This window comes from Periplaneta americana, chromosome 7, assembly GCF_040183065.1.
Source record: "Periplaneta americana isolate PAMFEO1 chromosome 7, P.americana_PAMFEO1_priV1, whole genome shotgun sequence".
Lineage (NCBI taxonomy): Eukaryota > Metazoa > Arthropoda > Insecta > Blattodea > Blattidae > Periplaneta > Periplaneta americana.
In genome coordinates, this window is record NC_091123.1 from 276,019 (window position 1) to 301,036 (window position 25,018).

The following is a 25,018-nucleotide window of genomic DNA, read 5'->3' on the forward strand; positions in this document are numbered from 1 at the left end:
ACAAGATTTAGGATAGGCATACATAAATTTTACCACTGAATCTTGAGAGAGAGTGAACTGAATGCCTTACAGTTCACTTAATTTAGACAAATTTGTTTAATGGTTGCAACAATCCAAAATATACTGAAACATCAGATAGGCCTACATAATAACTGTATTGCTAGAACAATGGCACATATCGCACCCGCAGAAAGAATATGCTCAGAGGCATTCTACATAATTTTAAATCATTTTATTAAATAGCAGAATAAAAAGTAAAAAAAAAAAAGAAAAACAATGATGCTATTCATTTATAGCCCAAGGGAAGGTGTTTCACTGCAATGTCAGCATTCTCCACTCTTTCCTATTTTCTGCCTTCCTCTTAGTCTCCGCATATGATCCATGTATCTTCATGTTGTCCAGCTGATATCTTCTGTCCCGAACTGTTCTCCCGTTCTCAGCCAGTGATCCACCCAAGTCCTTATTCTCTTTTTGATCAGCTTTAGCATCATTCTTTCTTCACCTACTCTTTCCAACACAGCTTCATTTCTTATTCTGTCTGTCCACTTCACACGTTCCATTCTTCTCCATATCCACATTTTAAATGCTCCTATTCGTTTCTCTTCACTTCGTCGTAATGTACTACACTCCACACAAAGCATTTCACTAGCGTCTTCCTTAGTTCTTTTTCCACAGGTCCGCAGAAGATGCTCCTTTTTCTATTAAAAGCTTCCTTTGCCATTGCTATCCTCCTTTTGACTTCCTGGCAGCAGCTCATGTTACTGCTTATAGTACACCCCAAGTATTTGAAGCTGTCCACTTGCCCTACTGCCTCATTTAGAATTCGCACGTTTACCTTCTTTATTTTTCTTCCTATAACCATGATCTTCGTCTTGTTTGCATTTATCTTCATCCCATAATGCTCACGGCTGTCATTTAGCTCCAGTAGCTTATCTCTTCTGCTAACAGCGCCATATCATCAGCAAATCTTATGCACTTTATTCTATGTTTAATTACAGCTAGGCCTACATTTTTATAAAGAATCCTAAACTCACAAAGCCACTGGGCAGCATGTTCAACAAAATATTCTTCGCAGTAACAAATGCTGAACTCTCGCTCCACTGCAATCACACAATTCCTGTTCTTCTTCAGTACTCAAACATTCAATGCTCACAGTTAGAATATGCTTGTAGCAAGATACTGATTTGTGTAGCTTCAAATTCTTTTCCCATAATTCATTCGTTTTCTTCCGAGATCCGCATTGCTTGACCTGCACAGTATTGCTTCAGACTGGACGAAACTAGATTTCACTTCTTGCCACAATATTTATTATTCACAGTCATAGTGATCATTTTACAGTTTTCAACGTCTTGCGCCTTCTCACCGGAATGTTAAATGAAGGGTTTCGGCCTGTAGCACAGCAGCCCCACATGGACACGAAATCTGTGGGGCGGAGTTCCTGGTGGCTTGGCTGCATTAGCATACAGAGGACAAAGGTTGAGGCACGCCCCAGGGAAATCGCCAATACAGATGTGTGTCCCTATTGACGTAAATGGATTAACTCACTGGTTGTAGATTGTGAGAAATATGGCAACACTGAGGCGATGGCCGTAGAGCGTCATTACAGACTGCTTTCAAGTCAAGGCAACGAGCCATTCCACAATATAATCCGCATGTATGTATGTATGTACTGTGCTCCAACCACGAGAAAGTCTCTGCCGGATGAGGCGAAAGGGAGTAATGCTGTGAATGAATGTTGATGTCATAAGGTCACACACGTGGGTACTCATATCTCTATTGGCTAGCTCTCACAGCACAAACAATAACATTGATACACACATGTTTATACTACCCTAGTTACAAAATTAGATCACAGTTAATCTCCTGGTCTTTTAATCTCTCCATACACGAAATAGCATATGGAGAAGAGCGCATGGTTTTTAAACTGACGTTATAACGGTAATATTATCTACTTCGCTCCAACAGATGACGCAATAGTAAGCACATTCCTTTCACGGTTGATCTCCTGGTTGGAGAACAGTATGTATGTATGCATGTATGTATGTATGTATGTATGTATGTATGTATGTATTATGTATGTATGTATGCATGCATGTTTTTAAAAAAATTCGAAATATTTTCTAAGCTTTGAAGAAATTTTCTTATAAATATGATATGTATAATAATATAATAGATATCATCCTCCTTGATGGTAAGCGTTACCATTCTAACTACAGGACTAAAAACAAAAGAAAAAAAGATTTGTACGAAGTTAGGAAATAATTATCATCAGTGCATTTGGAGCTGGCGGCTCAAGGTCAACCAATGGACTGCATTTGCTTACCCCAATCCTGGACCATTCTCCTCAACTAAAGTGAGCTGGGACAGCCGGAATTACCAGCGCTTCTGTTCAGAATTCGTGCGTGACCTTGATCCGCCAATTCGAAATACACTGATAATTGCGTCAATTTCCGCAATTCGCAGGGATTCAGATTATAAATAAAGCTAGGAATAGTGTTGCTGCTTGCACCGTGTATATTCTTCAACATTGATCGAAGAGCGCACACAAAAAAGAAATAAGGCAGACTTTCTTTTTAATTCTGATTTTCTTCATTCCAGAACGTGAAATGCTGGTCTTCCTTGTCCTCCAGGTTCACATTATGTCATTATTCTTCTACCATTACTTGGACAAGTGCAAACCTAATATTTTTGTATTCCTGAATTTTATTTAAAACTGGAGTGACTTAAATTCGTTTACAATGGTTCACTTCTCTCATATTATGACCAATTATATTGTACAGTTCTTCTCAAAAAATTATCCCACCCTGGACATTACTATTAACTTTCTAACAGCAATGCAATCCGCAACTCCTCGTCCAGTACGGGAAGCCTAGAAATTCTCCTCGCTCAGCACTTCAAATTCGAGAAGCAGCTCGTGATGATGTTCGTGTCGACAGGACTGATCACTGGATCGTCCGTAGTGAACACGATGCAACAGTGTGGACGTCGTACAACATTCTTATGTGTAAAATGTAGTGCACCACTGCATCCAGAATGCCAGAAAATCTATCACACTGAAAATTGAGCAGCACATTGTGAAATATATTGTTTTTTATGCTCGACCATGCCGAAATGTAGTAATTATACACCTGGTAGCAGACCTTTAATGCATGTCATTAAAGTACACCTATTCATTAAAGGTCAGGTCTTTCAGCCAATGACGACTCAGGTTACAACTGTTCAGCCAATGACAGGTCAGCTTTCTACCGTTATAAAACCGCAAGTATCGATTATTCTCGGATATGCAATCGAAAGAGAATTAGCGAAAAGTCACGGAGGTTGAAATCCAATACTGTCGCAGAAGGTTATGTTCTGTTACTATAATAATTAGCGTTAATTGTAAATAATATTCAAATAAATTCAATTTGTCATCTCGTTTTTCAATGTCTAATTATATTTCAATGTTATCTCTGTAGGTTCTTATGGCCTAGCAAGGTCAATGTGGACATCTGTTCCTCGGAAAAAAATTAATACTTTCGCGTCTGCGCACATCTCACAACATACGGGACATTGCTCAGAAATTAATAATATCAAGTTAGAAATATGGTCGAGCATAAAAAGTCGTATGAAACTCGCCTATAATGAAGGTAATTAAGAAGCTCGTATGAAAGTTATGAAACTCGCTTGCGCTCGTTTCATAAATATCCATACTCACTTCTTAATTACCTTCATTATAGGCTCGTTGCATAATGTATTATTAAATATATTTCTTCCTATTTAAACAATTATTTCAACATCTGTACACTTTGTGCGATGTATAACTTATGTGAAAGAAGTGAAAAGTTCATAACATGTATGATTTGCAAACATATTCCGAGGTTTTGAATACGATAACTTAATAGGTATATTTTTGATGTCTTTATTTGCCACTTCAATAATAGGCCTATAAAAGCCCAATAAAGTCCGGATTTCTGAAAAAATATTCGGACGTTCATTTCATATCACTGTGATGGTAGAATATGAATATAAGTTCTATAAACCACAAAAAATGTTCTGGGCAATAATGGGTTAACAATGTATTTCAAAGTACAAGCATTTACATTACTTTCCTTTCCTTTCTTAAAGAAAGCAATCTCAGTAAAATTCAATTGGCAACAATACAGCTATTTACCAAATCAATGGTTTGCTATTTTGCTTTACTTTTTTGAGAATGACTTGATCGATTCCTTTCACTGAACCTGGTCGGTCTTTCTTGATTTGATTTAGGAGAAACTGCTTAGCGTCTTCAATTTTCATCACCTGCAGACCATCTTCATTGCGATGTCGAAAAGATCCTCTAATTTTTCTATAAATACCCGTTACTGGTATTTCTTTTAGGTCTCATTTCTCCATTTAGAACTTTCCTGCAGCCCTCTGTACTCTTTATATAAAACCTCCATCTTTTCCTAACTTCTTTGGAATTTTCCTACTGTAAGTCGTTGTTTTTTTTATCTTTTTTCCTATTTGGTGTAAAATATTAATTTTTTTTTGTATGTAGAGAGCTCATAGCTGTAGCAACTAAACCAAAAAAATATTTTGAAAAAAAAAAATTTGAGGAAAAATATTTGAGGGCCCAGATTTGAAAAAAAATATACCCAATGCAGGATTTTACTAAAACCGATATAGCTAAACCATTTTTAAAGATAGATTCATCCAGTTTTTACAATGTACTTGCAAAAACATGCTCTACAAACTGTCTGTAACAGAATTTTGATATTTATCCCTACGTTTGTAAAATAAACAATTAAAATTTAATATCGATTTTCTGATTTCCTTTCTTGCAAACAAACGGACGTATTTTTTAAATGAAATCAATTAACAAAATTCTGTTACAGAGAAAAGTTTCCTAATACTCTAAAGAATGTGTGTTCTAAATTTCATGCATGTATCTTTTATAGTTCAGAAATTATATCCATTTTTGTCTGGCAGTGTAGCAAAAAATGAAATTACAGTAAACCGATAAAAGGAGGCGAGTGATTTAAAAATCCATAGCGCAGGAAGTTTAAAAATGGCGTCTCAACATCTGATGAGGGCACAATTACCCACAAAATGTTATGCAATGCATTCCACACATATCAGAGTATTTTAAATAATTTCTTTTTAATTTACTCATTTTTCACCAAAAAATGCCATCCTCTCCCCTTAACTTCCTTTATCACTAGGTATGCACCAGAACTCAAATCAAGGTTGACTTTTCGCATGTTATAAAAACACCTTAAAATGGTCTATTTGATGACAATTTTGCAACAACAATAATGATTTTCATCATGGCCTATAAGATAAGAGTTTGTCACGTTCTCTTGTTTCCATTTTCACTGTCACTTGAAACATGACAATTGAGATATAGGAAAAAAAGAACACTAGGCCTACTTTCTTGTCTGCGAGGAAACGCTATGAAAAGTCGCCTGTGCGCAAAATTTTACTTCATACACATTTTCAACGCTTTCAAACTTTAATTCAACTGTTTTATTATCCAAACATATATATTATATCAGCGTCGCCGGATGTGCCGGAATTTTGTCCCGCAGGAGTTCTTTTACATGCCAGTAAATCTACTGACAAGCCTGTCGCATTTAAGCACACTTAAATGCCATCGACCTGGCGCGGGATCGAACCCGCAACCTTGGGCATAGAAGGCCAGCGCTATACCAACTCGCCAACCAGGTCGACTACTTTTGTGGGAATGATTTCTTATTTTATACTATTTCTTTCTACATTTAAATGAATAAAAAATCGAAATTCGAAATATAAAGTCCACCCTAGATTGGAAATGGCTACTTGAGCCCAGTGCAAGCTTCTTCAGGTACGCGGCGATTCCATTTAGTTGCCCAAGCTTGTCTCCGATGCGATGCAGCCTTAGTGAAATAATCTCCAGCACAAGTTAATAACGTCCTTAATCGCGATCTAGAACATTTTTATCGCAGTTTCAAGACAGCGCCGGCATTGCAGGCGACACAATATCAAGCCGCCGAGCACGCCAGCTAATTGCGTTCTGATTATTTCGCTCCATGCTGCACTCCGCATTAGATCCAGCCAAGTTATTCACACAGGACGCTGCAATTATAAAATGTTGGGAATAGAGGGGAGACTTCCAAGAATCTGGGGATGAAGTTTTGAATTACCAGAGCTTTTGTGTACGGAAGAGTAGCAGCATGTTGCTAATTAGTGCGATTAAATTCCACACTGCACTGCAAAGGCCTAATCGTGGTGCAGGTGTTATTGAAAGCAAGGGCACTGCTCAGAAATGACTGCCCTCATGCTATGGATTGGAAGGGCCCGGCCGCTAGAGTTGAACACGAAGAACGGACAAGAAACGGTTAAAATAGTACCTAAACGTGCGTGACTGAACAAAAAATAAGGAAATGTGGCTCTGAAACAAAACAAGACTAAGGGATAAGAGTAACACCACAAAATTAACAACAATGGCAAAAGTAAACCGAAAGGTCCATGGATAATGCAACATTAGATAGGGCAACACTGTATACTGTAATGTGTCGTGTCTATTTTTAAATGAATAGTACATTATGCAACGAGCCTATAATGGTAGTAATTAAGACGCAAGTGTATGTTTGTTTACTAAACGAGCGCAAGCGAGTTTCATAATTTTCATACGAACGTCTTAATTACCATTATAGGCAAGTTTCATACGACTTTTTATGCTCGACCATATTTCTAACTTGAAATTATTATTCATAAGTATTCATGTTATGGTTATCTAAGTGAAAAGCGGAACTGACCTTCTAAATTGTGAGATGTGCGCAGACGCGATAGTATTGATTTTTTCCGAGGCCGAATGTCATTGACCTTCATATAATCTAGAGAATAACATGAACATTAGTCTTGATATAATCTGGAAATTGATTTAGAATTGAAAAACGAGATGACAAATTGAATTTATTTGAATATTATTTACAATTAACGCCAATTATTATAATAGAACATAACCTTCTGCAACAGTATTGGATTTCCAGCCTCCGTGACTTTTCGCTAATTGTCTTTCGATTGCATATACGAGAATAATCGATACTTGCGGTTTTATAATGGTACAAAGGTGATTTGTCATTGGCTGAACATCTGAACTTTAAGGAATAAGTGTACTTTAATGAGGTGCATTAAAGGGCTGCTACCAGGTGTATAATTACTACATTTCGGCATGGTCGAGCATAAAATATATTTTGACACATGTTCAAAAACATACCCTATCTACCCAAACGTCTGGATTTAATGTTCCTAACTGAGGAGCAAAGTTTCAAAGCCTGAATGTCCATCTTCACAAAATGCTTCCATTTGTGCCTGTGATAAACGAAGATTTTTGTATGGAACATTGCTTATAGTGATCACTTTCACGTGTTAATTATGAAATACTAGACTAGTCAGAAATTCCGAAGATGACTCCTCCTAAGCAGAAACCAGTCAACTGGGTATTTTTATGAACTTAAATCACAATTAATACGTGTAAGTGGCCGCCATAAATTATATTCATGAGTGTTATAGTAAAAAGTTGTGTAATCAAGATGTATATAATCTATAGCAACAAAAATAATCTTTAATATTTTACCACAGAAAATATTTAATTCATTGCAAAGATAAGGTTTTCGCATGTGAAGTGATTTTCTGAGATTGAACATGTCAAGTTTTGAAAGTTGGCTCGTCAATAAAATCAGCCTATGTCAGGTGAAGAATACAATGCGTGCACTTCTGCGTTGTGGAAGTTTCTCCATTCTCCTGTAACTTCATCCCTCTTAGCCCCAAATATTTTCCTAAGCACCTTATTCTCAAACACCCTTAATCTCTGTTCCTCTCTCAGAGTGAGAGTCCAAGTTTCACAACCATACAGAACAACCGGTAATATAACTGTTTTATAAATTCTAACTTTCAGATTTTTTGACAGCAGACTGGATGATAAGAGCTTCTCAACCGAATAATAACAGGCATTTCCCATATTTATTCTGTGTTTAATTTCCTCCCGAGTGTCATTTATATTTGTTGCTGTTGCTCCCAGATATTTGAATTTTTCCAACTTTTCAAAGGATAAATTTGCAATATTTATATTTCCATTTGCTGCACTTAACGGAGCTACTTTTGTGAAAAGCAAGCAACTATCACCCGTTTCAAATTTCAACCCTTAGTCAAAGTTTCTGAATAAAAAGAAAACATTCGAAATTACATCTTATGTAATCCATTTCTAGCACCAATTTGCGTCTCTTGAGAATTTTATTTATAAACCATAAAAATATGAAACAGAAGTCCATGTAGACACGAAGAGAGTGGCTAGGAGGCGCCGACAATGCTCAATATTGGTGAACAGCAATTATCTCGGGTTACGTACTTTGTGCAATGCTCGCTTTTCATTTCGCGAATATAAAATAACTACAACTGTAACAAGAACAGACTGCTCTAAAACATATTGTGCCGGCTGGTTCAAGTCATTTCTTACGCTCTAAAATATTTTTCTAATGTTTTCTGTTAGCTTACTTACTGGCTTTTAAGGAACCCGGAGGTTCATTGCCGCCCTCACATAAGCCCGCCATTGGTCCCTATCCTGAGCAAGATTAATACAGTCTCTATCATCATATCCCACCTCCTTCGAATCCATTTTAATATTATCTTCCCATCTACGTCTCGGCCTCCCTAAAGGTCTTTTTCCCTCCGGCCACCCAACTAACACTCTATATGCATTTCTGGATTCGTCCATTCGTGCTACATGCCCTGCCCATCCCAAACGTCTGGATTTAATGTTCCTAATTACGTCAGGTGAAGAATACAATGCGTGCAGTTCTGTGTTGTGTAACTTTCTCCATTCTCCTGTAACGTCATCCCTCTTAGCCCCAAATATTTTCCCAAGCACCTTATTCTCAAACATCCTTAATCTATGTTCCTGTCTCAAAGTGAGAGTCCAAGTTTCACAACCATAAAGAACAACCGGTAATATAACTGTTTTATAAATTCTAACTTTCAGATTTTTTGACAGCAGACTGGATGATAAAAGCTTTTCATCCGAATAATAACATGCATTTCCCATATTTATTCTGTGTTTAATTTCCTCCCGAGTATCATTTATATTTGTTACTGTTGCTCCAGGATATTTGAACTTCTCCACCTCTTCAAAAGATAAATTTCCAATTCTTATATTTCCATTTCGTACAATATTCTCGTCACGAGACATAATCATATACTTAGTCTTTTCGGGATTTACTTTCAAACCTATCTCTTTACTTGCTTCCGGTAAAATTCCCGTATTTTCCCTAATCGTTTGTGTATTTTCTCCTAACATATTCACGTCATCCGCATAGACAAGCAGCTGATGTAACCCGTTCAATTCCAAACCCTCTCTGTTATCCTGGACTTTCCTAATGGCATACTCTAGATATGTTTTCTGTTAGGCGATTATAAATACATTTCTCTGGTGTGTACGTTCCCATCTAGGTAATTTAGTTTATTAATTTGCTGTATGAAAAAGGAAAACCTGTAGGGCCAATTTTGAGGGTAAGGTCGATGTAAAGCCAAGGGGTACTCTACAAAATATAGATCAGTGATATACGTTATTAATTTGTTTATTTTTCATTCTATCTCTGTGAATAAAAATGCCAGAAGAAAAAGTACATATTTTTTCTTTATTTACATTTCATATGTTAAATAATTGTTGAACTATGTAACTAAGTCTATGTGGAAAACATTTTTTAAAGAAAAGATTCAATTAGGGTAATTTCGGTATGAAAATTTTACTGCTTTACTTATGAAATTCAAGTGTATGAATATCAAATATGACAATGTATATAGGACTTGCCGGGGGGATGGGGGGGGTTACGAACTCAGATCTCCAAGTGGAAGTGATGTCTAACGGATGTTGTATATCTTTATGAAACCCAACAAAACTGGGGCTGTTACGTGTTATAAACTGCCCTGCCGTAAGGAGGGCTCTGCTGATTGTAATGGGGGGCAGCCTGTTGATGAATCATTAAACAAAATAGCATCGCAACAGATGTCGCGCCTGCGATTTCTGTCTGCGCATGCGCCGGGAGGTGAGAAGAATTTCGTTAAGCGACGATTGGGGGTAGGCATTCAAGCTCTGAGAGTGCAAAAAAGAATCTAATTTCCTGTTTTCGCCAAAAGATATTTTCTTGAATATTTGCATAGACATTTATTGCTCCGCTTGGAATCTATATGTCAGCGTCCATTGTATTCCAGTGATAACTATGCGGAAAGCGAAAATATGGAAGACCCATACAACGCACAAGGAGAGCGTGTCCTTCAAGTGATGTCATCCATTTCATTTTGTGAAACTGACTGACTATTTTCGAAACTGCTGAAGTGTTCCGTTTCTATCTCGGCGTACTAAACAAATATAACATCCGGCCCCTTCATAATAACTATCATCGTGGCACTGGCAGTTAAATGAGAAAAGCCCCGATAAACGATATTCAGATCAGGAATGAAAAATCTTCACTGATGATAATGAGTTTTCTGCTCATATTAGACTATTACTGTTTTGTTTAGTTTCATGGCCCACTTTGTACGAGCAAGCCTGTTCATTTTGTACAAAGATTTAACGCCACTGAAAGCAATTTAATTTACATTTAAAAAATATTCAGGGACATGAATTAAAGGTTTATGTTGACATACATGATAATTTAAACCAGATTCCAAATATCTAAAATTAAATAAAGTTAATATCCCCCTTCATACATTATGAAGATGTATGAACTGAGCTATCAAAAAACACAGGAAGTCGTTTAAAAACTTTCCTTGTAACACTCTATATGCTTCAATGCACTGGCATAATAATATTACCCCATTTGTTTCTAACGTCTTTGTACGCAACATTTTATGACAAAACTAAAATAACAAATTTACAAGCAATATTCCGGACTCTCTTTACATTCTGTTTTATTATGATTATTATTATTGATATTATTTATTAATAGTTCAAAAGTACATAAACTTAATCTTAAAACTGATACATTCACAAATAATGATAATACACAATATTTACACAATTTAATAACAAATTTTCTATCATATAATTATTCAACTTATGTGGTTTAACTTACACTTACTTCTGGTTTTAGTGCAAGTTTTCACCCTATCGCATTTATTTTTTTTACACATTCAAAACTTGTTTATATGCTAAGATAGAAATTCTCTTTTTTTTTCTATAATAAACAAGTGTATATAAATCGTCCTTGCTGCTATATTCATCTAATTATCATTTACCACAGTCATATTTATATTTAAATTTCAGTTCCTCGTTTACACAATACTTAACTATTTCATGTAATAAATATCGCATAGAGGTTAGCAGATGCAGACAATATGTGAACAAACAGAATAGCTGAATCAGTACATTCTATGTGAATATGTAGGGCAGTGTCTAACCTCGTGCTTACGCTTGTCAGCAAAATCCTCGACGTAACCTTATTACAGCTGTCAGCTTACTTGTTTAAACACATTATTTGTCAATCTAATTACATGATAACATTTATGATTATTATTATTATTATTATTATTATTATTATTATTATTATTATTATTATTATTATTCCTCTACAGCATACATGGGCACAATTTTCGGTTAGGTGAGGCACTCGATTTGAAATAGTTTGTTTACTGGGAGAGGAGACTGCAGAGTAGGATGGGAAATATAAACTGCTGTGACCTGCGTCACCTTATCGTAATCGCTAAGGCGGTCAGTAGCGAATTATTAGGAAAGCGCTTGGTTAACGTGAGAGACTCGAAAACTTTTATTCAATTGGGCAAATTAATTCGGCAGCTTTAATCATAAACCGCTTTACTATTTCTCCATCATGGAATTGATTTAAATAACAGGCGAGAAATTGCGTAACTAGCCAATAACATTCCATCACGTTGTCTACGTTTATTTTCTTGAATATTCTGGCGTTTCTCAAGATTACTTAATAGATTTGCACGTTCTCGGCCTAAAATAATTTCAGAAAATCATATTTCGTTTTCTACGCACATTTGATATTTTTTTATATACATTTATTTTGGAAATAATAAGTACAAACAACATTTAATTCCTCGTTGGCTACCTTTTAATGCAGCGTGTTTAAGGTATAATGTCGTATTTAGTATACTAAGCAAATGTTAAGATCGTAAATTTTCTTCGGAATAGTACGAAAAATAACATTTAATTTGTCTTACCTTCTAATTCAGCATGTTCTTTATGACATAAGGAGTAATGTCGTTGTATATTAAATTTATTAATGCCTAATAGGATTTTCGAGCATAACATACGTCGTATGTTCTCCCCTTCTAAACAGCAAAGCAACTCTTCGTCGCATTTCTCATGAAATAATCGTTTTCTAACGCGTACACACTGCTTTGATAATGTCATTATGCCACCACTGATATTGCTTATGAAACTGATATAGAACCTGCCCACGCCTAGGAGCTACGTGAGGGAGGAACGGGGACTGTGAAGATGATGTCACTCAGAGCGATAAGCTCTGTGAAGGTCAGTGAGGCACAAATTCTCAAGTGAGGCACGATGCCCATGCATGCTCTGCAGTCTACACAGTTCTATCTGGTCTTCTCAGCTCACACTGCACTGCTAGGAGGAATCCTGATCTTATCCAAGCCGTTGTGCAGCTTGGCTGGTATCATATGTACGTTGGTGGCCTCACATGCGGTTTATTCCTGCTGTAACCATCACCGGACGAAAAACCATTTGTATTCAATAAACGTTCAAATCCTTCTACTTGCAGACTTTTCACTCCATAATTGCTTTGGTCACTGCCATACCAACTAAGTGTACTGTTTTCCTCCGCTTATATCCGGCCGATGTGACGCATCTTTCTGTCATCATTTCCGTTATTTTACTTCTGTTCCAGCACGGTTTGTATTTCGGAATTTTCAACAGATTTTTTGGTTTCTATGCACATCTACAATTTTTCAAAGTTGGTATTGCCAGTATTATTTTAATCAATCATGCCTTCATGCAGTCTGCAGGTATGCGTTACATGGTTCTGACGTTTGCAACATTTGTCCTCTCCACTCTGGTCCTTCAAAGCTGCACATCTTACTTTATTAGGCCTAAACCACAAAAATATAATCATCGCAATAAAATACGGTGTTATTCGGCTGCAAAGCTAATCATTTAAATAGCATTTAATAAAATAAATAGGCTTATATCTGATTTAGGGGACACTCAACTAAAAAATTGGAAAACAAAAAAAAAAGTGTCATACTTACTTACTTGCTTACAAATGGCTTTTAAGGAACCCGGAGGTTCATTGCCGCCCTCACATAAGCCCGCCATCGGTCCCTATCCTGAGTAAGATTAATCCAGTCCCAATCATCATATCCCACCTCCCTCAAATCCATTTTAATATTATCCTCCCATCTACGTCTCGGACTCCCCAAAGGCCTTTTTCCCTCCGGTCTCCTGATTAACACTCTATATGCATTCCTGGATTCGCCCATACGTGCTACATTCCCTGCCCATCGCAAACGTCTGGATTTAATGTTCCTAATTATGTCAGGTGAAGAATACAATGCGTGCAGTTCTGTGTTGTGTAACTTTCTCCATTCTCCTGTAACTTCCTCCCTCTTAGCCCCAAATATTTTCCTAAGCACCTTATTCTCAAACACCCTTAACCTATGTTCCTCTCTCAGAGTGAGAGTCCAAGTTTCACAACCATACAGAACAACCGGTAATATAACTGGTTTCACAGAAAAAAGTATCATAGAAATGAAAAATTAAATTCCTACACTAATTTACATGACAGAACTAAATCAATACGCAGAATTCTTCCCCTATTCATTGAGAAGTCACAGTCAAATGCACAAAGCCAAAAAATAAAAAATGATAATTAAAAGTGATATTTCAATTAATGATTGATTAAAAATTGAAATATTTTTTATTTTGAAAAGAATTGAATCTAATGAGCTGAGATTTTGCATGTTACTTTCCATGTGTATATTAAACTTTTTCTCCAAATTTGAAAAAGATTGGTCAAATAGGAAAAAATTTCCAAAATATAGTTGAGTGTCCCCTTAATGACGAAAAACTAACGTACTAAGTGTAGGAGGGAAAGTATCACATTATGCAACATAATTAATTTTTGCACTCATTCCGCAGCATTGCAGTTCTTGGCTGTCTTACAAATGTCATTCCACCTCATCTCATCTTCAGCTTCTGACATCGATCCTTCTTGAACGCACTCAATCCACTTACTTTTTTATATTTCGTATGAAACCGCAAAATAAGACAAGAAACAGTACAATCCTACAGAATTGCAATGAAAAGAAAGCAAGCTCTAAAATGCTTGACTATGTTGACCTCACAGCAAATTATAAAAGAACTGAAAGTGGAAAATTTCGTGGATGTCCTCCAATTCGATAGAGAGATCTGGGAAAGAATAAACAGCAACAGCAGCTCTAGGCCTTCCACCTTCAGTCTGAATTAATATACTTTAATCTAAGCTTATTTGCAGGTGATGATCGGAATCACACAAAGTTCTCCACTTTTATGCACTTTCTTCTCTTCATTTCCAGTTACTGATTCAGCTTATTCGTCTTCCTATCACCCCCCTTCACTTCTATTCCTTCATTAACTTCTGTACTCTCTTCCAATTTATTTACTTTTCCTATTCTCTCTTCAATTTATCTGTAATATGTAATCACAATCCTAGTATTCTTTCTTCACATCTTACTCCATCATCTAATTTGCGCTTTCGTCAAAGTCTCGTTTCTCTTTCTTCATGTGAACCCATCACGAGTAGAAGCAAAACAAAACGTCTGTTATTTGTTCAATTAATTCAAGTCCTCCTCCAGTAGATTACAGAATAAGCCACACGAAGCTACAGGGACTAATTTTAACATTTTGTTAGGGTGGCAACATTTATCCCAAGTTGTTTTGAAATCCTCTTAAGACACCAAAACAAATAAAAGTGCTTTGAATTAAACCACGTGGGAAGCATGCCCTGCCACAAAGGAATTTTACCATAATTCCGTTCCAAAATACTTTTCAAAACAAATTACGAACTCTCTAGAAAAAAAGTTCGAATACTGCAAACTGCAATTGTGGAAAGCAAGGGCGAGGGGCGAAGTGTGCTGTTAAACAGGAACTGTATCCTATGCGTGCAGTACCTGCATGCCTTTGACACAGGGATCAGAGCAACCTTGTGCTCCATAGCGCATATTAACAGCTGAAGTTAACTCATAACGGAGCATTCATCGATAATATTATGATACGATGTTAACAACCGAGCACGGTAATTATTATAAAAGTGTTCTAGTGAAGAAAACATAGTTTCTATCCAACGTCTGGAGTTTAGCAAAGCCTCCATTAATCTAATCCATACTTACTTACAAATGGCTTTTAAGGAACCCGAAGGTTCATTGCCGCCCTCACATAAGCCCGCCAGCGGTCCCTATCCTGTGCAAGATTAATCCAGTCTCTATCATCATACCCCACCTCCTTCAAATCCATTTTAATGTTATCCTCCCATCTACGTCTCGGCATCCCTAAAGGTCTTTTTCCCTCCGGTCTCCCAACTAACACTCTATATGCATTTCTGGATTCGCCCATACGTGCTACATGCCCTGCCCATCTCAAACGTCTGGATTTTAAGTTCCTAATTATGTCAGGTGAACAATACAATGCGTGCAGTTCTGTGTTGTGTAACTTTCTCCATTCTCCTGTAACTTCATCCCGCTTAGCCTCAAATATTTTCCTAAGCACCTTATTCTCAAACAACCTTAACCTATGTTCCTCTCTCAGAGTGAGAGTCCAAGTTTCACAGCCATACAGAAGAACCGGTAATATAACTGTTTTATAAATTCTAACTTTCAGATTTTTGGACAGCAGACTGGATGATAAAAGCTTCTCAACCGAATAATAACAGGCATTTCCCATATTTATTCTGCGTTTAATTTCCTCCCGAGTGTCGTTTATATTTGTTACTGTTGCTCCAAGATATTTGAATTTTTCCACCTCTTCGAAGGATAAATCTCCAATTTTTATATTTCCATTTCGTACAATATTCTGGTCACGAGACATAATCATATACTTAGTCTTTTCGGGATTTACTTCCAAACCTATCTCTTTACTTGCTTCCAGTAAAATTCCCGCGTTTTCCCTAATCGTTTGTGTATTTTCTCCTAACATATTCACGTCATCCGCATAGACAAGCAGCTGATGTAACCCGTTCAATTCCAAACCCTGCCTGTTATCCTGGACTTTCCTAATGGCATACTCTAGAGCGAAGTTAAAAAGTAAAGGTGATAGTGCATCTCCCTGCTTTAGCCCGCAGTGAATTGGAAACGTATCAGATAGAAATCGACTTATACGGACTCTGCTGTATGTTTCAATCCAATCCATACCCTCGTTTATAAATGCAGAAGAGTAGCATTATCACTCAATTCCAAGGAAGTTCACTCCGTGGCGTAAAAGCTTTAAGGGTGGTATTCATAGACGAGACTTTGGACCAGAGTTGACTTTGGAAAGTACAAAGTCACCATTTTCTTATTCACAGTCGACACTTTGGCGAAAGTAAACTTCAATCGTGACTTTACTTCGAAGTCGCCGAAAATCTAGACTTTGACTTTGACTTTCGTTCGTGGACAACAGGGAAATGACTGGTATTTGGGAAATTGTTCAATTTGCCGAGAATATTGAAGACATTTAGGAGATGATTAAAACTGCTCATGTTCCTTAGCGTATTATTAGATATCTATACTAATAATAAATCTGTAGCCGAAATTTTTCTGGTAATTTTTGATTTTCCAAAAATAATTGGTCCTAACATATATAATTAATCACCCTGAAAAAGAAAATAGTTTTTTTTGAAATTTTTGTTTGTATGTCTGTCTGTCTGTATGTATGTTTGTTACCTTTTCACGCGATAATAGCTGAACGGATTTCGATGAAAATTGGAATATAAATTAAGTTCGTTGTAACTTAGATTTTAGACTATATGGCATTCAAAACATATTATTTAAAAGGGGGGTTATAAGGGGGCCTGAATTAAATAAATCGAAATATCTCGCTTATTATTCATTTTTGTAAAAAATGTTACATAACAAAAGTTTCTTTACAACTAATTTCCGATAAGTTTTATTCCTTGAAAAATTTTGACAGGACTAATATTTAATGAGATAAATGAGTTTTAAAATTAAAATAACTGCCATCTAAGGCCGTGTAATGAATTAAAAAAAAATGACTTCGTCTATAAGGGACCTTGGACAGCAACAATCGAAAGCTATGAAAAATAGCCTACAGATAATGTTTCTGTGTTTGTATGAAGTAATATCGGAAGCTAAATTAACCGATTTGTATAATTAATTATTAATTCAGCATTGGAAAGTGTAGTTTCTCTAGATGTACATAATGCTATAATGTTATTACAGTAACTTCTGAGTGAATCGAGGACAGGTAAGATTAAAATAGATTCTTATGCACAGAAAACTTGATACGCATTCGTTTCCTGTATTTCCTAAAATAATTTTTATGACTAAATGAGTGTCTCTGGATCAAAATGATCGCATTTTAATTATGCAAATACAATTTAAATTAAGTAACATAATAAACGATTTATCCTTATATCAAACACGAATGTTCCCTGGATCAAATGTCCTATTTTAATTATGTAATTACTTTATATTTATTTCTAACGGGTGCAGCGGAGCGCACGGGTACGGCTAGTAGATAATAAATTCAAATCAAAGTAAGATTTGATAAACAGACAGTATTAGATATCCTCGTCATGTTTCAACTTTCATTGATGTATAATCAAAGAGGATTATCTGTTCCACCAATAAATAATACAATTTATTTCATCGCGATTTTACGCTGCAGGTAATTGATGGCTTAATATTGATTTAACTATTTAATTCTGTAGAGGATAGTTCATACAGTTGGATATGCAGTTAATTTTTAATCCTGCGATCGCGATAATAACGTTTTCTGCGTATTGATTTCAATTAATTTTGAAGTAGTTTCTGCAGACCTGCAAGGGGTAACTCTGCCAACTGTCGCAGCATAATGTCTCTTTCATAGTCTGTCATCAATGGCATCTTGTTATCTTCCGTATATTCAGAATAAAATTATTTTATAATGAAACAATTGGAGGGCTTAATGTGAACTTAACATAATTACAATCGATGTTTTATTCACAACAAAATTCTTAACAGGCAATACTATTTCAGATGAACTATTCCATCATGTTTTGTAGTTACGAATTTTATCGTATTACCGAATTATTATCGATTGGTGTAAAGATTTAAAAATATCAATTTTTGTACTTACGTTAGTTTCACACAAAGCCCATGAATAATTAATTATTCTTACGTAAAGCTGCAAGAACGGTTAACAATCGCTTAACATGTACTGATGTTCAATTGTTTCATTTATTTGTCTCAATAGATGGCTTTGATTGTGGCAATGCCTACTCAATTTCAACTGTCTATTAATTTAATTCGTTTAGAAAGCAGTGATTGTGATTGCCAACATTAGAACAAGATCTTCAAATCTCGACTCACCAAAGTCAAAGTCTCAGAAGTATTGTCTATGAATAGGACTTTTATCAACAGTAATCTCACTAGACGTTTTGATTTATGTAGAGAAAATCAAAACTCGAGTGGGATTCAATTGACTATTACACGATTAGAAGAAAGTATATAAAGATTAGAAGAAACGAAGTACTCCAATACAATAAAATATTAATTGGCTTACGAAAATACAACTGTCTTCAAATGTATTATTGTACCATCTCAACATTACAAATATTACGCTAGATGCATGCTAGATGGCAGTAGTGAGCAATGCCTTCTCTTCGAGAAATTCTCGATCTATTATACACGATGGCAATGTTACTAGTCAAGAAAGCTTTGTTGATTCAGTTTCATTTTCATTAAAATGCAACATTCCACTTCAATTATCCGGATCCCAGTAATCAACGTCACTTGACAGATGATTTTCAATAAATCTTAATATTAAACAATCTCTGATAAGTGACTATCCATAATATCATATAGCAGAAGCTATAACATAACCTAACTAATATACTGTACACAAGTGTTAGAAAAGTTTTAATTAACGACGATGACATAAAAAATAAACATGAATAATTTTAAAAATAATAATTATTGAATGTACAATTTTCAAATTTGAATGTGGTTGGTGGTTCAATTGATGTTATATTGGACGTGTGCGTAATGGAAGTGGAACTCGTTGATTTAGGCCTACATGGTGTATTCAACTTATTCAGGATTTCCGAATGAATAATTTTAAAAGGAATAATTATTGAATGTACAATTTTCAAATTTGAATGTGGTTGGTGGTTCAATTGGTATTATATTGGACGTGTGCGTAATAGAAGTGGAACTCGTTGATTTAGGCCTACATGGTGTATTCAACTTATTCAGGATTTCCGAATGAATAATTTTAAAAGGAATAATTATTGAATGTACAATTTTCAAATTTGAATGTGGTTGGTGGTTCAATTGATGTTATATTGGACGTGTGCGTAATGGAAGTGGAACTCGTTGATTTAGGCCTACATGGTGTATTCAACTTATTGAGGATTTCCGAATGATGCTCTTCATTTATTTGTAAATCGGATTTCAGAAGATGCATAGCTATGACCAGCGATCTTGATTAATTCTTGTTCTTGAATGCCAATGCGAGTCATATTTGAAACTGCTGTGCATCGACTGGAGTGGTTTGTAATTTTATATATATTTTTGACGTCCAGACCAGCGCAGTTTCAAATGTTGGCAAACAAAGAAACAAATGCTAGAGACGCGATAAAATTAAATAAATGCTAGGGACGCGATAAAATTGTGCGATAAGCAGCCATGATTGGTTGAAATACGTTCTCTCGTACCGTTTTATTGGTCAAAAGTAGTATGACGTAGTAAGTGTGTAATAGTCAAAGTTAAACTTTACTACGAAAGTCGACTTTGGGAAGTCTTCATCTAAAGTCTCGTTTATGGATACGGCCCTAAATGGCGAAACTCGTGGAATCTTTAGAACATAGAAATAGTAATATTACCATTTACTAGCATAGTACATTCCTATAACAGTACCATGTAGTAGCATAGAACATTGCTACGAATTTGTAAGCAATTTCACTGTTTAGCTCAGGACAGGAAGACACTTGATTCAGTATCCGATCCAGTTGGTACCATAAGCGAGCAATTACTATCTCAGTGTAGCAGCGAATTTTTTGCCGGGGAAATTTAACAAAATGGGAAACATTAAGTTCCTGTACAAACAGTTCAGCATGCTCCCGAGACATCAGCAGACGTCAAGCATTCCATTTCTGCTTACCAGCCGTAAACTGTCCTCAAAGAACTACAAATGTTACTAGATATGTACTGCGAGTCCAATTATGAGACTACATCCGGTTAAAATGAATGATTCATAATGTAAATTTTGTGAATAAAATAATGCTTGTTTTCATCATCGAAGTGCAGTTCCATTCCATTTCAATATAGGCCTCCTCCTATATATCTCAAGATATCAAGGAAATATACTATTTGAAGGGGAGTGGGTAGTGATGCCTGTGCGATTAAAGAATTTTAGCACAAAATTTAGTTCAATATATCTAAGCTTTTAGTGTTCAGAATGGAACAAAAATTTCCATGGTTATACAATGAATCATTGTGAATTCTGTGGTATAAAAGACAACTAATTACTTTCTTATCCAAGTGCAAAAGAAAGGACCTAACTGATAACCTGTCCTCTCACTTTGATAAAATATCTCATCCTTCAGGTGCACATTACTTGCTACAATCTTCACTCATATACCTTGAATTTTTTTTAAGTTATCAATAAATGTGTATGGTAAATTCTAAAGCAAAATTTATTTAAATATTTCATCCTTAGTGAATCAGAAAAAAATGTTTAACTTTGATTAACAATTTTTTGCTGTTTTTTTTAAGAATATATATTTTTCCTCATGTTAAGTGTATAGTATTCATAAAGCCGTAGATCTACTTTGTGCAACATAGACTATAGAAAACAGTGAAAACATTTCATGTAAATAGATTCAGTAGTTTCAGAGAAAAATGCACTTACTCGTAGGTTTGAAAAGTATCAAGTTACGGAAAACTGCATTAAAAAAATAGCCTATGAATTACATGCGCCGCCAAATTTAAAGACGTGGTTTGAAGGGCTTATTTGCAAAGATACCCTCACTATATTTCTTTAAAGAGCAGGCTTATTACTCTTGTTTGAAACACAAAATAAAAAATCAGATTTTTAACTCCTAATCACTACCCAGTCCCCTTAAGGCAATTTCTGAACGACACATTCTTACAACACACTCAACGCTCAAATAATAGTCCGTATAAGAGAAACTTGCATCATCTGCGAACCTCTGGAGAAAGAACTAAGGAAGAAACTAGTGAAGTGCTTTGTATGGAGTGTGGCATTCCATGGGACAGAAACATGGACATTACGATGAAGTGAAGAGAAACGAATAGAAGCATTTGAAATGTGGATATGGAGAAGAATGGAACGTCTGTATTGGACAGCTAGACTAAGAAATAAAGGCGTGTTGGAAAGAGTGAGTGAAGAAAGAATGATGCTGAAACTGATCAGGAAGCGGAAAAGAAATTGGTTGGGTCACTGGCTGAGAAGAAATTGCCTTCTGAACGATGCACTGGAAAGAATGGTGAACGGGAGAAGAGTTTGGGACAGAAGAAATCAGATGATAGACGACATTAAGATATATGGATCATATACGCAGACAAGGAGGAAGGCAGAAAATAGAAAGATTGGAGAAAGCTGGGTTTGTAATGAAAGATCTGCCCTTGGGCAGAACACTAAATGAATGACAGGAAGTAATTAATTTTGAGTAAGAAATCATAAAAATACTTTTGTGCGAGATCGTGCGTATTTACTTGGTTTCCGCACAAAACCAATCCGCGGAAAGTCTAAAATTCCACATTCAGTATTCCCAACCTAACACACATAGCAATTTCCCTCTTCTTACCGCTTAAGTGACATATTGATTTTACCGCTTTAGGCTTCTAACATATTATTTTTAGAGACGTACAATATAGTAATAATTATAAATTGGAAACTTACCACTGCAATTTCACCTAAATTGCACTGTTAATTATTGTTTTTAAATATTTGCAAAAATTAAGTAAACTCTACAACTCCACTAAAGTTACTGCATTCGTGATGCAAGTAACATTAAGGAAGCCGTGAAAAAATCAACAAGATTCCAGATGCCGATGTTATTACTGCAGAATGTTATATAAATAATATTGTTAAAATATTAAAACGAAAAATAAATCATTCCATAACCTTACCGTTTAAGTTCGCATTTATGGACTGGGGGAAAAAAAGACAGACGTATATCACGGCCTGCTGGAGTATAGTAAACACGGAGAATATTTTAAAGCAACAATGTTGAAGATAGATATTTTTGTTTTGCAAATTTGCCGTCATTGAACAGAAACCAAGATGGAGATTTCATTGCAACTAATTAGAAATTCCTCTTTCAGGTATGTAATAAACGATCTTCGCACAAAATAATGTACGATACACGAGCGGTATGTTTTCTTTCAATTCTCGGAAATTAAAAAAGCTCAACTACGTTTCGCTTTTTCAAACTTTTCCTCGAACATGAAAACTTCAACATACCGCTCTTGTAACGTATATTACTATTAAATATGATATTAGAGTCTAAAAATTCGAAATCTACTTATCAAGATGAAGATATAGGAGTGAATACTTTGCAATCGACTGCTTGCACGCGCAGCGGCGGCAATTTACAAGAGCCCAATAATTTATTGACGTCGACTCATTGGTAGAGCCAGCCTGGCCATCAGGTCGGAGTGCAAGGGTCCACATGTCCGAGTGGATTAGACTGGAGCTTTCTGTGACTCCACATAACAATAACATTGACTTTTATTGCAGAAAACCTTTTAGCGCCACCTGCCGCTTTGCTTGACTTCCTGCATCACAGTCGCACTAGCCACACCAGATCAACAGCTGATCCGCGGCTCCATTAGTTCTAGTTCCATCCCTAGCCACAAGTGCTGCCACTTTAATTCTCGTGGCTACTGGGTTTAAGACTGCGGAGGGACTTCTGAATCGCTCTGTAGATCTTCTTCACAAATTAGAATTTTAGATATTCTTGTGGCAATACTCATTGTAATGTCATCAGCTTGCAGATCTCATTGTCATCTGAATCGCTCTGTAGATCTTCTTCACAAATTAGAATTTTAGATATTCTTGTGGCAATACTCATTGTAATGTCATCAGCTTGCAGATCTCATTGTCATCTGAATCGCACTGTAGATCTTCTTCACAAATTAGAATTAGATATTCTTGTGGCAATACTCATTGTAATGTCATCAGCTTGCAGATCTCATTGTCATCTGAATCGCACTGTAGATCTTCTTCACAAATTAGAATTAGATATTCTTGTGGCAATACTCATTGCAATGTAATCAGCTTGCATATCTCATTGTGTCATCTCATAGATTCGATGTGACGTCACAGACTTATAGATCAGCTTGTGAGATGCAGTAGATCTGCTTGTGGAAGAGCCAGATCAGAAACCTGTGTGTCCTTACAAAGTCTCAGCTATGTCAGATGATGAATTATTAAAACGATGCGACGGTTCGATCCCCGATACATAGAGTTTTTTCTTAAGCAAATGGACAGTATTCTTTCCCACCTAATAATTGAAGAGTCCACTGCAAGAATGATGGATGTCACTTTCTTGTCGAAAATGAACCAAGACTGTCAATGTATAGCTTAAGACATATAGAATGTACATAGAGAGTTATATGGCATTAACACTGACAGTCATTGTCCAGTAGTGATCGGAAAATCACAGTTAAGCTTTGAGCGCTAAGCATTTCAAACTTTCAAAGTTACAAATTTATAAGTATACGCTGTTAAAATTTTATCATAAAAATCGTAATAAGTTTGTATTACAGACACACAATTATGACACACGACGAAATATTAATGTCTCACATCTGCTGGTCTAAAGCATAGCATAAATTTTGGCCCTCGGTTGTACAATGCTTTAGCTAAATTACACCCAGAACTTCTAACATGTAACCCACTAACATATAACAAGAAAATTAGAAACGTGTTAATATCTTCAATTTGATTAAATAAATTTATAGCCTATGTGTATGAATTAATCAACCTATATTATATTTGTATTCTATAATTTTGAAATATATATTAGTCCTACTTTTCACGTGCGATATTATTCTTCTCTAGTGTTAATATTATATTATATAATTCCATTGCCGCTGTAATTATATTTTAGTTCCTATTTTATTTTACTTATTTATTTTTATTATTATTATTCTTTTTATTTTAATATTATATCTGAACTGCGACCGAGCACGAGCACTGCTCATTCGGTCTCAAATTTTGTTAATACTACTGTATCTTCTTTTTATATTGCTTGTATTATTTTATTTCTATTTCTCTTGTTTGTTTTGTAATTATATTCTTTATTCTGTATATTTAAATTTAAATAAATAAATATTTAAAACAAATTGCTTCTCCTGCAAAATGTATTCCAAATGACATCCATCATTCTTGCAGTGGACTCTTCAATTGTAAGTAATGCCCTTTCCAAAGAGGATTTAAATAAGTAATTCTTAAGTCTAACTTTTGCAGCTATAGGTTTACAGCAGACAATTTGAATGTAGGTAAAATTCCCTACCAGCGCCTCGCTTCTCACTAATGATATTCCATTTCACCAAAATGCAAGTACATCAAATTGTAATACACAAATATGTGAAGCAATTTAGTGGTTTTAAATAAAACGTTATTTCTAATAACATTTGTAAAAATGTCATTAAAATCCTACTCCCCGTTAGTCTAACGACCAAAGCCTTAGACGTTCACATTTAAAGTTGGATGACGATTCGCTAGTGCCTATGGAGCTTTCGTTGGAGAAATGTCCGATAAAGGAAAGAATTTTACTCCAAGGGCATAACCCATGATTCCACACTACACAACCTGCCCATCGAAAACAGTTCG

At 35.6% G+C, this 25,018-nt stretch overlaps 1 protein-coding gene across 4 annotated transcripts in view; it reads left to right on the plus strand.

Annotated features, from left to right (window-relative positions):
* The window catches only part of LOC138702818 (glutamate receptor 1-like), a 789,302-nt gene that overhangs the window by 103,466 nt on the left and 660,818 nt on the right, over positions 1-25,018 (plus strand). The gene's annotated exons all lie outside the window — the stretch shown is intronic.